We start from the raw sequence: 16,631 nt of genomic DNA, 5'->3' as shown, positions 1-16,631 counted from the left end.
ATAATATGGGTTTTCTTTGCATTGATAGCTTAAAAGACAAACAGTTCTATTTTGTACTACAAAAAAAATCAAGGGAAAGAACATGTAACAGACTGCAATGCATTATGATAATCCAGCCAGAAAAAGAGATGATTGGGAAGATTTTAGAACCAATCCTACTAAAGTAAGACATGAGACAAAGAAGCTCATTATTTCTTACTCCATTTAATTATGTAATAGAAGCCCTAGCCGATACATTAGGGCGATAATATAAATAAAAAATGCAAGAATAAACAACATAGCCTTTATTTGTGGATGATGTAATTGTCTACATAGCAAATCCATGAGAATATAAAAATGATTATTAACACTAGAAAGGCAATTCAGCAAAGATGCTAGATACAAAAAATGTAGAAATATGACATTCTTTCAATACAAAAACAAAAACAAAGTGATTACAAGGTAAAATAGAATGAAGTAATTTCATTTTTGGTAAACAATAACTACAGGTACCTTTTTAAAAAATAACAAGATTTACAAGATTTTTATGGATAATATAACAAAATTTTATTTAAAATCATGAAGGAAGATCTGAGTGTATTAAAAATGTAGTAAAATAGCTGAAAGAATCAAACCTATAAATTTTTAATTATTCCTTCATTAAACTAAATATTTAGTAAGAGTATAATCAAAACTTCCAATAGGTATTCTTGTGGAACTTGACAAGTTACTATTAAAACAACAGGGAGCCAATAACAGCAAAAACACTTCAAAAGATGCTCATGGGTAGGAAGAATCAATATCATGAAAATGGCCATCCTTCCCAAGGTAATTTACAGATTCAATGCCATCCCCATCAAGCTACCAATGACTTTCTTCACAGAATTGGAAAAAACTACTTTAAAGTTCATATGGAACCAAAAAAGAGCCCGCATCACCAAGTCAATCCTAAGCCAAAAGAACAAAGCTGGAGGCATCACACTACCTGACTTCAAACTATACTACAAGGCTACAGTAACCAAAACAGCATGGTACTGGTACCAAAACAGAGATATAGATCAATGGAACAGAACAGAGCCGTCAGAAATAATGCCACATATCTACAAGTATTTGATCTTTGACAAACCTGACAAAAACAAGAAATGGGGAAAGGATTCCCTATTTAATAAATGGTGCTGGGAAAACTGGCTAGCCATATGTAGAAAGCTGAAACTGGATCCCTTCCTTACACCTTATACAAAAATCAATTCAAGATGGATTAAAGACTTAAATGTTAGACCTAAAACCATAAAAACCCTAGAAGAAAACCTAGGCATTACCATTCAGGACATAGGCATGGGCAAGGACTTCATGTCTAAAACACCAAAAGCAATGGCAACAAAAGCCAAAATTGACAAATGGGATCTAATTAAACTAAAGAGCTTCTGCACAGCAAAAGAAACTACCATCAGAGTGAACAGGCAACCTACAAAATGGGAGAAAATTTTCGCAACCTACTCATCTGACAAAGGGCTAATATCCAGAATCTACAATGAACTCCAACAAATTTACAAGAAAAAAACAAACAACCCCATCAAAAAGTGGGCGAAGGACATGAACAGACACTTCTCAAAAGAAGACATTTATGCAGCCAAAAAACACATGAAAAAATGCTCACCATCACTGGCCATCAGAGAAATGCAAATCAAAACCACAATGAGATACCATCTCACACCAGTTAGAATGGCAATCATTAAAAAGTCAGGAAACAACAGGTGCTGGAGAGGATGTGGAGAAATAGGAACACTTTTACACTGTTGGTGGGACTGTAAACTAATTCAACCCTTGTGGAAGTCAGTGTGGCGATTCCTCAGGGATCTAGAACTAGAAATTCCATTCGACCCAGCCATCCCATTACTGGGTATATACCCAAAGGACTATGAATCATGCTGCTATAAAGACACATGCACACGTATGTTTATTGCGGCATTATTCACAATAGCAAAGACTTGGAACCAACCCAAATGTCCAACAATGATAGACTGGATTAAGAAAATGTGGCACATATACACCATGGAATACTATGCAGCCATAAAAAATGATGAGTTCACGTCCTTTGTAGGGACATGGATGAAATTGGAAATCATCATTCTCAGTAAACTATCGCAAGAACAAAAAACCAAACACCACATATTCTCACTCATAGGTGGGAATTGAACAATGAGAACACATGGACACAGGAAGGGGAACATCACACTCTGGGGACTGTTGTGGGGTGGGGGGAGGGGGGAGGGATAGCACTGGGAGATATACCTAATGCTAGATGACGAGTTGGTGGGTGCAGCGCACCAGCATGGCACATGTATACATATGTAACTTACCTGCACATTGCGCACATGTACCATAAAACCTAAAGTTTAATAATAATAAATAATAATAAAAGAAAAAAAAAATAAAAAAAAAATAAAATTAAAAAAAAAAAATAAATAAAAACATTAAAGGAAAAAAAAAAAAAAAAAAAAAAGAAACACAAGATGGCATACTATATATGTCACTATGGTACTGAGTACATCTAACACAAAAAAATATATATAAAATGAAGGAGGAAAAATGTAATTTTTAAAAATGAAGAATATTAGTCAGCTGTGGAACAGTTCTAATGGGCTCAATGTAAATGTGTTTTGTGTCCTGTAAACAAGGGAGGGGACAGAAAAATATTGAAAGAATAATAACTATTTTTTTCCAAAAATGCGATAAAAACTATAGTACCACACATTCAAGAACCTCAAAGAACCACAAGCACAAGAATCATGAAGAAAATGACACGAAGGCATATCATAATCAAATTTTCAAAAACTAAAAAGAATATCTTGAATGTAGCAAAAGGACAAAGGACCTGTTATGTATAGAGGAACAGAGATAAGTATTGCAACAGTTTTGCCAGCAGAAACATTGCAAGACAGAAGATGATGGAGTGACATCTATAGAATACTTAAAGTACAAAAAAAAAGCAATGTAAACCTAGAAAATCATACCCAACAATAACATCTTTCAAATTCCAAGTTGAAATAAAGAATTTTACAAACAAAAGTGGAAAGAATGCATCAGCAACAAGCTATGTTAGAAGATATGATACAGAAGTCTTTCAAGGAGAAAGGAAACAGTACCCCATAGAAATCTGGTAGGAAGGCAGGAGGAACATCAGAAGTGGCACCTATACGGATAAAATGCTAACAGAATACATAAATATGTGAGGTTTTTAATCATTATTTCAATCTGTTTAAATAATAATTGTTTGATTAAACAACAATAAGAATGTGCTGTAGGAGTATATGCGTATGTGTGTGTATGTGTGTGAGTGCGTGTGTGTGTGTGTTTCTCCTCAGGAGGGAAGAAATGAAAGTATACTATTGTGAGATTTTATACTATATGTGAAGTTGCGTAATATGATGAAAATAGATCAAAGTTAAAAATGTATGCTATAAACTGAAAGTCAGCATTAAAATTACAATGAAAACAAAAGTATAGTTAAAAATATAACAAAGTGGAAAAAATAAGCAAATAAAGGAGGTATATGCCATCTACAATAAATGCAGATAAATTTAAAAGACACAGATAGATAGGTTACAAGTAAAATCATAGTAAAAGTGATACCATGCTAACTAGTTAAAAGAAAGATAGGAGGCCATACTAATATCATAGAATACTGCCACAGATAATAGAGGTCATTGTATAATTATTAAGAAGTACACTCATCAAGAGAACATAACAATCTTAATTTTTATCAACACTGCCCCTAAACACAGAACTTCTAAACACTGGAAGAAAATACTGACAGAAATCCAAAAGATATAGACAAAAATCAGAATTACATTGGAAATCTAAATACTGTTAATAACTGATAAAGCAAGTAGTCAGAAAATCATCAAAAAATTGCATATTTGGTTAACAGTATTGACCAACTTGACATAATTGATATTTACAGAACACTCTGAACAATAGCAGAATGCATATCCTTTTCATGTTATATCCCCACAATAGAATTAAATTAGAAATCAGCAATATGAATTTATCTAGAAAAATCACTAAATATTTGAAAAATAAAGAATATACTTCTAAATAATCCATGGGTCAAAGACAAAATCAACTAAAATTCCAATGTATTTAGCAATGAAAAAATAAAAACACAATTTATTTGAATTTGCGGAATGCCACTGTATTAGTCTATTCACATGCTGCTGATAAAGACATATTTGAGACTGGGTAATTTTTAAAGGAAAGAGGTTTCATTGACTCACAGTTCCACATGGCTGGGAAGGCCTCACCATCATGGCTGAAGGCAAATGAGGAGCAAAGTCACATCTTACATGGTGGTAAGCAAGAGAGCTTATGTAGAGGAACTCCCCTTTATAAAACCATCAGATCTTGTGAGACTTATTCACTGTCATGAGAACAGCATGGGAAAGACCCGCCCCACGATTCAGTTACCTCCCACTGGGTCCGTCCCACCATGACACACAGGTATTATGGGAGCTACAGTTCAAGATGAAATTTAGGTGGCGACACAGCCAAACCGTATCAGCCACCAAAGCAATAGTTAGTGGGAAAAATTTACAGCACTAAATTTTTGTATTAGAAAACTAGAAGGGCCTTCAGTCAGTGATCAAAATTTCCACCTTAAAAAAACCTTTAAAAAATAAACCCCAAGTTAGCAGAAGAAAGGAAATAGTCATGATCAAAACAGAAAAGCAATAGAGACAATTAATGAAACCAAAATACTGTTCTAGAGAAACCTCTAGCCAGACTGGGAATGATTGCAATATACATTCTTATTTAATTTTACACACACACACACACACACACATACACACACACACACAGCACAAACTACGATAAATTTTCTATTACTAGCTTTGGGGAAAATGGACAGTTCACTCACTAGCTTAACAACCATCTAAACCATCAAACCATTAAAGGAAGATTGCTCAATATAAAATGCAATGCCACTTGTGAAAAATGTAAAATCACATGCAACATTTTATCAGCTGCCAGAAGTTAACTTGCTTAAGTATGACTATAGGGGGAATTTGTGATAGAATGATAGACGTGTCTGCTCAGGATATGATGGGAAATCTATCAGAGAAAAGGTTGCCTGTAAGTTTTTCTCAGTACATCATGAATCACGACTTTATAATGAGTATTGGGAAATCAAGAGGCTTTAGGTAATAGTACTGAAAACTAATTAGCTTGACATTTTAATAAGCTTTCACCAAAAACTGTGGCAAAAGTATGAGAATGATGACATTAGCCTGGATTAATTTAAGACTGACAAAGGCATATTATTTTCCTTTCCTGATAACAGGAAGTCAGGGGAAACAGTTGCATCTAAACCCAGATGACAGATATATTACCAATTATCAGTGAGCCTGGGTTGTTGTTGTTGTTGTTTTTTAACAACTATGTTGCCCGATCTGTAGTGCAGAGGCTATTCACAGGCATGATCGATTTTAGTGCACTACAGTCTCAATCTTCTGGGCTCAATGAATCCTCTTGCCTCGGACTCCTAAGTAGCCGGGACTATAGGCATGTGCCACCATGCCCAGCAGGATCCTGTTTTCTTCATCAGTAAATATCAGTGTAAGAGGCAGATGGTATCGAAGACAGGAGATATGCATTATCACTTGTAGAATACAGTGTAAAGTTTCACATTTAGATATATATTCCTAATTTGGAAAGATATTTCAATTTTGTTAGGTAATGGTGTAGGGACAGATTTTTTAATGAAAAATTTAAAGTCTAAATATCCATTGATTGGCAAAGCCAGTGCCAAAAATTTGTATAGTTGTCCAGATGTTCACCTATTTTATGCTTGTAAAGGTAACATGCATAGTATTTGATATGATTTGTGAAAACCTGTACTTTCTGTGTTTGGTGATTTTAAGAATGCTATACCAGCACCAAAAATCTGCTATTTTATTCTTTCCACTTGACTATTATAATTATTAATGGCAAATACTCTTTGCTTTTAACAAGATTTTACTTTTTAAATCACATTGTCTTTGATCAGGTGGTCTGCAACACATTTATATTTCATTTGTTACTTTTATTTTCTAAGATTAGTAATTCTAACCCATATGTCCCTTCAAAGATTCTCATTTGCCATAAAATCAACTCTTTATATCAGCCTGTTTTCCCTCCTTTTTGTTGTATTCATCTCAAAATTTTAACTCAATTATCTTAATAGCTGACCCCTGTGGATTGTCACACTGCTTCAGTTTTGGAATGACTTTCATGCCAAAGTTTCCACATTTCCCTATTCAAATTTTTTTTTTTATTAGTAGGCACATGTTTGTGACAACTCTATCAAAAGAAATTAATCATACAACCTCCAAAGCACCACTTACATTATGACTTGGTTTTCTTCTGACATTTTATGAATTTCTAAAAATGCCTTTTCTCTCCCCCAGAGTCCTATGTCATTTTACTGTTTTCACTGTTGTGTCTATTGTCTTCGCAAAATAATGTGCTTCTTTTAAGTTCAGGGGACACGTGCAGGTTTGTTATATAGGTACACTTGTGTCATGGGGGTTTACTGTACAGAATATTTTGTCACTCAGGTATTAAGCCTGGTACACATCAGATATTTTTCCTGATCCTCTCCCTCCTCCCAACATCCACCCTCCAATAAGCCCCATTGTGTGTTGTTTCCCTCTATGGGTCCATGTATTCTCATCATGTAGCTTCCCCTTATAAGTGAGAATACGTGGTATTTGGTTTTCTGATCCTACATTAGTTTGCTAAGGATAATGGCCTGCAGCTCCATTGATGTTCCTGCAGATAACATAATCTCATTCTTTTTTATGGCTGCATAGTTTTCTATGGTGTGTATGTACCACATTTTCTTTATCCAGCCTACCATTGATGGGCATTTAGGTTGATTCCATGTCTTTGCTATTGGGAATCGTGCTGCAATGAACATCCAAATGCATGTGTCCTTATAATAATATTTATTTGGGTATGTACACTGTGATGGGATTGCTGTGTTCAATGGTGTTTCTGTTTTTAGCTTTTTGAGAAATCACCATTCTGTCTTACACAATGGTTGAACTAATTTACATTCCCAGTAACAGTGTATAAGTTATCCTTTTACTCCACAACCTTGCCAGCATCTATTATTATTTTACTTCTTATAAATAGCCATTCTGACCAGTGTGTGATAGTATCTCACTGCAATTTTGATTTGGATTTCTCTAATGATCAATGATGTTAAGCATTTCATCATCTGATTTTTGGCCGTGTGCATGTCTTCTTTTGAAAAGATTCTGTTCACGTCCTTTGCCCACTTTTGAATAGGGTTGTTTGTTTTTTACTTGTAAATTTGTTAAAGTTTCTTATAGATTCTAGATATCAGGCCTTGGTCAGATGCATAGTTTGCAAAACTTTTCTCTGATTCTGTAGGTTGTCTGTTCACTCTTTTGCTGTACAGAAGCTCTTTAGTTATAGCCCATTTGTCAATTTTTTCTTTTGTTCCAATTACTTTTAGTGTCTTCGTCATGAAATCTTTGCTTGTGCCTATGTCCAAGATGGTATTGCCTAGATTGTCTTTCAGGGATTTTATTTATGTGTAGGATTTTAATCCATCTCAAGTTAATTTTTGTATGGTGTAAGAAAGGGTCCAGTTTCAATCTTCTGCATATGGCTAGCCAATTCTCCCAGCAACAATTATTGCATGGGGAATCCTTTGCTCATAGCTTGCTTTTTTCAGTTTTGTTGAAGATCAGATAGGTGTAGGTGTGGGGCCTTATGTCTGGGTTCTTAATTCTGTTCCATTGGTCTATGTGGCTGTTTTTGTACCAGTGCCATGTTGTTTTGGTTACTGTAGCCCTGTAGTATAATTTGAAGTTGGATAGTGTGATGCCTTCAGCATTGTTCTTTTTGCTTACCTTTGCCTTGGCTATTTGTGCCATTTTTTTTTTGTTTCATATGAATTTTAAAATAGATTTTTCTAGTTCTGTGAAGAATGTTAATATTAGTTTAATAGGAATAGCATTGACTATAAATCACTTTGGGCAGTATGACCATTTTAACAATATTGATTATTTCTATCAGTGAGCATGGAAGGTTTTTCCATTTGTTTGTTTCATCTCTGATTTCTTTGAGCATTGTTTTGTAGTTCTTTTTGTAGAGATCGTTCACCTCCCTGGTTAACTGTATTCCTAGGTATTTTACTCTTTTTGTGGCAATTGTAAGTGGGATTCCTGGTTTAGCTCTCATCTTGAGTGTTATTGGTGCATAGGAATGCTAGTAATTACTGCACACTTATTTTGTATTCTGAGACTTTGCTGAAGTTGTTTATCAGCTTAAGAATCTTTTGAGAAGAGAGTGTGGGGCTTTCTAGACGTAGGATCATGTGGTCTGCAAACAGTGATAGTTTGAATCCTCACTTCCTATTTGAATGCCTTTATTTCCTTCTATTCCCTGATTGCCCCTGGCCAGGACTTCCAGCAGTACATTGAATATGAGTTATATGACAGGGTATTCTTGTGTTGTGCCGATTTTCAAGGGGAATGCTTCCAGCTTTTGCCCATTCAGTATGATGTTGGCTGTGGGTTTGTCATAGACGTCTCTCATTATTTTAAGGTGTGTCCCTTCAATACATAGTTCATTGAGTTTTTAATATGAAGGCATCTTGAATTTTATGAAAAGCCTTTTCTGCATCTATTGAGATGATCTTGTGTTTTTTTTGTCTTTAGTTCTGTTTAGGTGATCAACCACATTTATTAATTTAGGTAACTTGAACCAACCTTGCATCCCAAGGATAAAGCCCAGCTGATCACGTAGATAAGCTTTTTGATGCGCTGTCGCATTTGGTTTGCCAGTGTTTTGTTGAGGATTTTTGCACTGAGGTTTATCAAGAATACTGGTCTGAAATGTTTTTGTTGTTCTTTGCCAGGGTTTGGTATGAAGATGATGATGGCTTCATAGAATGAGTTGGGGAGAAGGCCCTACTTCTGAATTGTTTCAAATAGTTTCAGCAGGACTGTACCAGTTCTTTCTACATCTGGTAGAATTCAGCTGTGGCTCCATCTGGTCCTGAACTTTTTTTGGTTGGTAAGTTATTGTATTCATTCATTCTCACAGTGCAATAAAGACATAGCTGAGACTGAGTAATTTATAAAGAAAAGAGGTTTAATTTGCCCACAATTCTGTAAATGTACAGGCTTCTGCTTCTGGGGAGGCCTCAGAAAACTTACAATCATGGTGGCAGGTAAAGGGGAAGCAAGTATGTCTGCACATGGCCAGCAGAAGAGACAGAAGCCAGAGATTCTACATTTTCAAACAAACAGATTTTTGCCTAGGTGAACTCTGTCCCATGATAGAATGATCTCCCACCAGACCCTCTTGCAGCACTGGGAATTACAATTCGACATGAGATTTGGATGGGGACACGGAACCAAAACATATCATTTTTACCCTGGACCCTCTCAAGTCTCACGTCCTTCTCACATTTCAAACCAAAATCATGCCTTCCAAAGAGTCCCCCAAAGTCTTAACTCATTCCAACATTAACTCAAAATTCCAAGTCCAAAGTCTCATCTGAGACAACACAAGTACCTTCTGCCTATGAGCCTATAAAATAAAACCAAGGTAGGTACTTCCAAGACACAATGAGGATTCAGGGATTAGGTAAATCCTCCCATTCCAAAAGGAATAAATTGGCCAAAACAAAGGAGCTACAGGCCTCATGCAAGTCTGAAGCCCAGCACGGCAGTCATTATATTTGAAAGGTCCAAAATTATCTCCTTTGAATCCTTGTCTGGCATCCAGGGCACACTGATCGAAGTGGTCAGCTCCCAAGGCCTTGGGAAGCTCTGCCCCTGTGGCTCTGCATGCTTTCATGGGCTGGTGTTTAGTGCCTGTGGCTTTTCTAGATCCACAGTGCAAGCTGTCAGTGGATCTGCCGAGAGAGAGAGAGAGAGAGAGAGAGAGAGAGAGAGAGAGAGAGAACACAAAGGAACGAACTGCACACTTTCAAACAACCAGATCTTATGAGAACTCTATCACGAGAACAGCAAGGGAGAAGTCCACCCCCATGACACAATCACCTCCCACTAGGTACCTCCTCCAGCACTGGAAATTACAATTTGACATGAGATTTTAGTGAACTCATATCAGCTATTTATTAGTGACTCAATTTCAGAGCTCATTGTTGGTTTGTTTTGGGATTCAATTTTTTCCTGGCTCAGTCTTGCACGAGTGTATGTGTTCAGGAATTTATGTATTTCTAATAGATTTTCTTTTTTCTTTTTTTTTTTTGAGATGGAGTCTCGCCCTTTCGCCCAGGCCAGACTGCAGTGGTGCTATCTCAGCTCACTGCAAGCTCCACCTCCCAGGTTCACGCCATTCTCCTGCCTCAGTATCCTAAGTAGCTGGGACTACAGGTACCTGCCACTGCGCCCAGCTAATTTTTTTTGCATTTTTTTTAGTAGAGACGGGGTTTCACTGTGTTAGCCAGGATGGTCTTGATCTCCTGACCTCGTGATCTGCCTGCCTTGGCCTCCCAAAGTGCTGGGATTACAGGTGTGAGCCACCACACCCGGCCATAGATTTTCTAGTATGGGCATAGTGGTGTTCGTAATATTCTCTGATAGTTGTTTGTATTTCCGTGGGTCAGTGGTAATATCTACCTTGTCATTTCTAATTGTGTTTATTTGAATCTTCTCTCTTCTTTTATATTCTAGCTAGGAGTCCATCTCTTTATTAATTTTTTTCAGAAAACCAGCTCCTGGATTTGTTGATCTTTGGAATGCTTTTTCATGTCTCAGTATTCTTCAGTTCAGCTAATGTGCCTTTATTATAAGATGTCCGCAAGTGACCTAAACAATAGATAATTTAAATTATTGAATTTGCTAGATTCCTTTTACCATTTTCATGCAGGATTGAGGCAGTAATTTCTTTGAGCACTTAGTGAGAAAGACCTGGCCGTTTTCTTTCATGACTGAAGCTTATGACCTTCAGCTATTAAACTTGGAAGTTTCAGTCACTCTACTATGGGCATGGATTGCTTTGAGATCTAAATTCTCCTATGCTCTATGAAAATAAATCTGTCTCTTTATGATAAAGAAAAAGCTTATCTTTTGAGATAGATACTGCATTGTTCTAGTGACCCATAGCAATGTTGTTCCATGGCTTCCCCTAAGCAGGTTTGACATCTAATTTTCATGAATCTTTGATGGACTGTGTAGCTACTGTTGCCCCTTCCTCTATTCAAGGATTATACAAAAGGTGAAACTCATCCCACTGGTTACTAAACAAATGTCACATTTCATTCTGAGTTTATCTCATACTATATTTTGTGACAAAATGATCAGGAAAGTGATGACTTTGTTTATTGTTCTTCCTAAAAAATTGGATTGCTTGCTCACTGCAAACACATACTAGCTGAAAGTTTCTAAGGGCCTCTGAAAGAAGTGAAGGCCATGATTATAACCACCCTTAAGGGTAGAAACACCTCATTATTTAATGCTTAGTTGAGCAGAGAGTTAGAGACCCAAATGTTTATTCGTCTCCACCTCCATGTGCCCCAATGAAAAAAGAAATACTTTATCTTCCAACAGAGATTTTGTGTGGGTGGGAGAGAGGATACATATGTGTCCTTCTGTCTCTCTCTGTCTGGCAAATGGAGGTGAGACTGAAGACCAAAGATTTAGAAAAGGGCAGTGGGTGTTTAGGAGAAACAACATCAACCTGACACTTTCAAAGAAACATAAGAAAAAGTTCCTCCTGTTGAAGATTATCGGGGGAACCCACTCCCAATGATTCAATGTGAGTTCTTTTCTATTTCCCTAAGTGTTGGCTGGTCTGAGAAATAAAGGGAAAGAGTACAAGAGAGAGAAATTGTAAAGCTGGGTGTCCGGGAGAGATGTCACATGTCAGCAGGTTCCATGATGCCCCCAAGCTGCAAAACCAGCAAGTTTTGATTAGTGATTTTGAAAAGGGGAGGGAGTGTACGAATAGGGTGTGGGTCACAGAGATCACGTGCTTCACAAGGTAATAGAATGTCACAAGGCAAATGGAGGCAGAGCAAGATCACAGGACCACAGGACTGGGGTGAAATTAAAATTAAATTGCTAATGAAGTTTCGGGCACGCATTGTCATTGATAACATCTTATCAGGAGACAGGGTTTGAGAGCAGAAAACCAGTCTGACCAAAATTTATTGGGCGGGAATTTCCTCGTCCTAATAAGCCTGGGAGCACTACAGGAGACCAGGGCTTGTTTCATCCCTTATCTACAACCATAAAAGACAGACGTCCCCAGAGCAGCCATTTTAGAGGCCTACCCCTAGGAACACATTCTCTTTCTCAGGGATGTTCCTTGCTGAGAAAAAGAATTCAGTGACATTTCTCCTATTTGCTTTTGAAAGAAGAGAAATATGGCTCTTTCCGCCTGGCTCTCAGGCAGCCATACCTAATGGTTATCTCCCTTGTTCCCTGAACATCGCTGTTATCTTGTTCTTTTTTCAAGGTGCCCAGATTTCATATTGTTTAAACAATTTGTGCAGTTAATGCAATCATCACAGGGTCCTGAGGTGACGTACACCCTCAGCTTACGAAGATGATGGGATTAAGAGATTAAAGTAAAGACAAGCATAGGAAATCACAAGAGTATTGATTGGGGAAGTGATAAATGTCCATGAAATCTTCACAATTTATGTTCAGAGACTGCAGTAAAGACAGGCGTAAGAAATTATAAAAGTATTAATTTGGGGAACTAATAAATGTCCATGAAATCTTCACAATTTATGTTCTTCTGCCACGGCTTCAGCCAGTCCCTCCATGTGGGGTCCCTGTCTTCTGGCAACAGAAGATTAAATTAACTCTTGGAGGACTTTCTGAATCTTTCATTTACTTTTTTTTCCTCAACTTTTTACCTTTTTCCTGACTCTTTTCTCATTGACAAGTAAACATGCTTAATTCCCTTCCATCTTGAGGAATCTGTCTCCCACCCCATTTCTCTTCCCTTACCTTCTCAGTAAAGCTTCTTGAAGAACTTTTCCTCGGTCACTAACTCAAGTTCCTCATCTTTCATTTAACCTGAATGAACTCCAAGCTCACTCTGTTTATATAGCACCTTTGTAAGTCCAACAGCAGTCTCACTAAAGAGCTCCTTTTGCTAAGTCTTGTGAGCACTTTTTAGTTCTCATGTAACTTACATTCTTAGCACTAAACACTATTGAACACTTCCTCCTCCAAGACACTCTTTTCTTTTAACTTGTCCAGAGCACCGTGGTTAAGAGAATAGGCTTCTAAGTTACTCCATTTGAATTCAGGCTTTCACTTAAGATAACCTTGGGCAAATTAATTAACCTTTTTGCATTTCATTGTCCGTATCTGTTAAATGGAGAAAATAGTACCTATCCAACTCTTAGGGTTATCAGGAAAGATTTAATGAGGTAATGCATATAAAGAGCCCTCTTGACATATAACATGTACTCAATGAATATTTTCCATGATAATAATATTATTCTACTGTATCTCATTACAGTGTGTGTGTATGCATGCATGCACACATTCACATATACATTTATTCTTCTCTGTCTCTTCTTAGTTTCCTTCTAAGGACAACATTTATGCATCTTTTAAAAGTCTGTATTCTCTAGGACTACTTTTTTTACTCTCTTCTCTATACTCTCTCAGGGGTACCTCAGTTATTCAAATAGATTTAATTAGAATTTAATTGCCGATGACTCTCAGATCTATTCTTAGCTGACGTCTTTTTTTCTGAACTTCAAACACATCTATTTGCATATTAAACATTTTCAATATATGAAAAAGAGGAACCTCCAAATCAACATGTGTAATACTGAACTCATCAATCCGTAATCCCAAATATGGTTTACTTCTAGTTGGCTCCATCTTAGGAAACATAACCATCACTCAATATCCCAAGTTAAAAATTGAATAATCTTTCTTTTTTACCATGTGCAATACATCTGGAAGTCATGCTGACACTAGGTGCTGTTTTGATCATTAGAATGCTATATAAAAATTCTCTCAGGAAACTTAGTCCATTGAGAAGTGCAGACATATCATTTCAGTATAATTTGGTAAGTGCTAAACCTTGTCTACCATTCCCCACTTTTTCCTCTTATTAAATAGAATATTCCTTTGTCCAGTTGCCCAGGCCAAAAACCCAAGTTGTCTTAAATTTAATTTCTTTATTTTCCTTACTCTTATATATAATTAATTAGAAAATCCTATCAGTTCTATCATCAAATCTCACGCAGAATCCATTCACTTTTATGGCATCCCACTGTCATTATTTTCATCCAGTGGCTGTCACCTAAGACATGTTTTTGCCCCCATTCAGGGAATATTTAACAAAATCTGGAAACATTGTTTGGTTGTCACATGTGGAGAGGGTGTTACTGGCAAGTAATGCCCTTTAATGAAGGCCAGTGTTGCTACTAAACATCCTGCAATGGACAGTATAACCTCCCACAGCAAAGAATTACCTGGCTCAATATGTCAATAGTGTTTATGTTAGAAAAGCTATTCTAATACAAGTTAGGGTTATTTCTTATTTTCACAAGTATGACTACCTCTTAATCAGTTTCCTACATCCATTCTTTCTCTGTCACACACATTGGTACTCATCAACCCATCCACCACACAGCAGACAGAATGATCCTACATACACATGTGACACATTATATCCTGCTTAAATTATCAGTGTTTTCCATTTACAACCACAAAGATCCTAGGACCATGTTTTGAACACCACAGTTGAAATTCTCAATAGTTTCTGAATGGATAAGTAAAGTGATTAACTGGCTACCTTGATGTTTTATTGTTCTTTGTTTTCCTATTTTGTACATGTTTGGTAAAACAGAACTAACCAATGAATCTGCAAGATTCACATATAATTAATGTTCAATCGATTAATTGAAAAATTTTCTTAACTGCTTAATCACCAGATGACAGAAATAAGATATTACCTCTTTTTTCCCTGCCTACCAAGTAAGTACTCTGTCACAAGGACTGAAATACTGGGGGAAAGAGCAGAGATGATAAAATATTGAATAATGCTGAGTTATTTTATGTTATCTCAAAGCATTGATTCACTTTCTTTGCGTGTATGTATGTGTTGGTGTGTGTGTGTATGTGTGTGTGTCTGTGTACTTTAACCTGATAATATGTCTCCTTATCTGACCTCGTCCTTGTAGACTTTATTGGGATGATCCTAAATAAGTATAATATAGAATATATATATATATATATAAATATAGAATACATATATAGAATATAGAATATATATATATATAAACACATAATATAAAATTTCAGTAAGCTGTCTTGTTAAAAAATATGTTTTGTCATCTTTATTACATTTTGAATATACCCCATCTTTTCTTGGGAATATATCTTGGGTCCATATATATATATATATGGACCTGATATATATATATAGACCTGATATATATAGATATTATATATATATATATAGACCTGATATATATAGATATTATATATATATATATAAACACATACACATATATATTATATATAATATATGGACCTGGTACGTTAAGCCAAGAGTAATCTTTGTGCCATAATATTAAGCCAAGGAAAACACACACACACACACACACACACACACACACACACACAGATAGATAGACAGATAGATATATATAGATATATATAGATATTCTTAGCCCCGGAATACCATCCTGGATTTCTTCCTAAAAAGTGGAAGGCTGTAATATAATACACACATGTACACACACACACACATTTTTTAAAAAGAAATCCAGGGTGGTATTTTTTGAGCATATTTCTGCCTTCTTCTATTCCTCCTTCTTTTGTTTGCTTGGAAAGTTTATCTGTACAGAAACTGTGTAGAAAGAGACTTTTATGAAATACTACATTGCACCTGATTAAGGTGAAATTGAGAAGAGTTATTGAATATTTACTCATTGGCAGGCCAGGTTTTCTCCACTCACATAGCTGCTTCTCTACACTCAATCTTGAACTAAGGGTACAGAGAAGTTGCCCAAATGATTCCACACTCTTCATCATATGCTTCTAATTCTATAAACGTACACACCTAATATGCTGGAGCATCTTGTAGCTAAGTGGCCTTTCCTTCTGCCTGTAGAATGGGTTTCAAACAATCCTAAATGCGAAATCTATATTAGTATATTCCTCCCCTGATATTTACTCTGCTCTTTGTCTCACATCTGGAGTATTCCTTATATAAAACACCTTTTCACTTTAAAAGATAAAACAATACTTTAAAAGGAAACATAGACAATTAAGTTCCGATTTTTTTTTTTTTGGCTGTATTCCTCTGGACATATCCTTTTTCTTTAATGAATAAAAATCAGAAGCTCATAGTTTAAATGAAATGGCTGAAAGTGGATGGTGAAACATATTGCTTATAAAATTTCTTTTTGCCCTTGAATTAAGAAAAAAGACATTGAGAAAAGAGGAAGTTATGGTACTTCATTTTATAGGTGGTCCTCTTCTAGAAATCGCATTTTCCCATTTCCAGAAAAAGATAGGGTATATTCAAAATTGTAATAAAGATGACAAAATATTTTTAACCAGATGGCTTACTGAACCATTGTTTCTAGTTATATCTTTTATTTTATAATTACTGGACAT

The sequence above is a fragment of the Pongo pygmaeus genome, chromosome X, assembly GCF_028885625.2.
Source record: "Pongo pygmaeus isolate AG05252 chromosome X, NHGRI_mPonPyg2-v2.0_pri, whole genome shotgun sequence".
Lineage (NCBI taxonomy): Eukaryota > Metazoa > Chordata > Mammalia > Primates > Hominidae > Pongo > Pongo pygmaeus.
Note: the sequence above shows the minus strand (reverse complement) of the source record.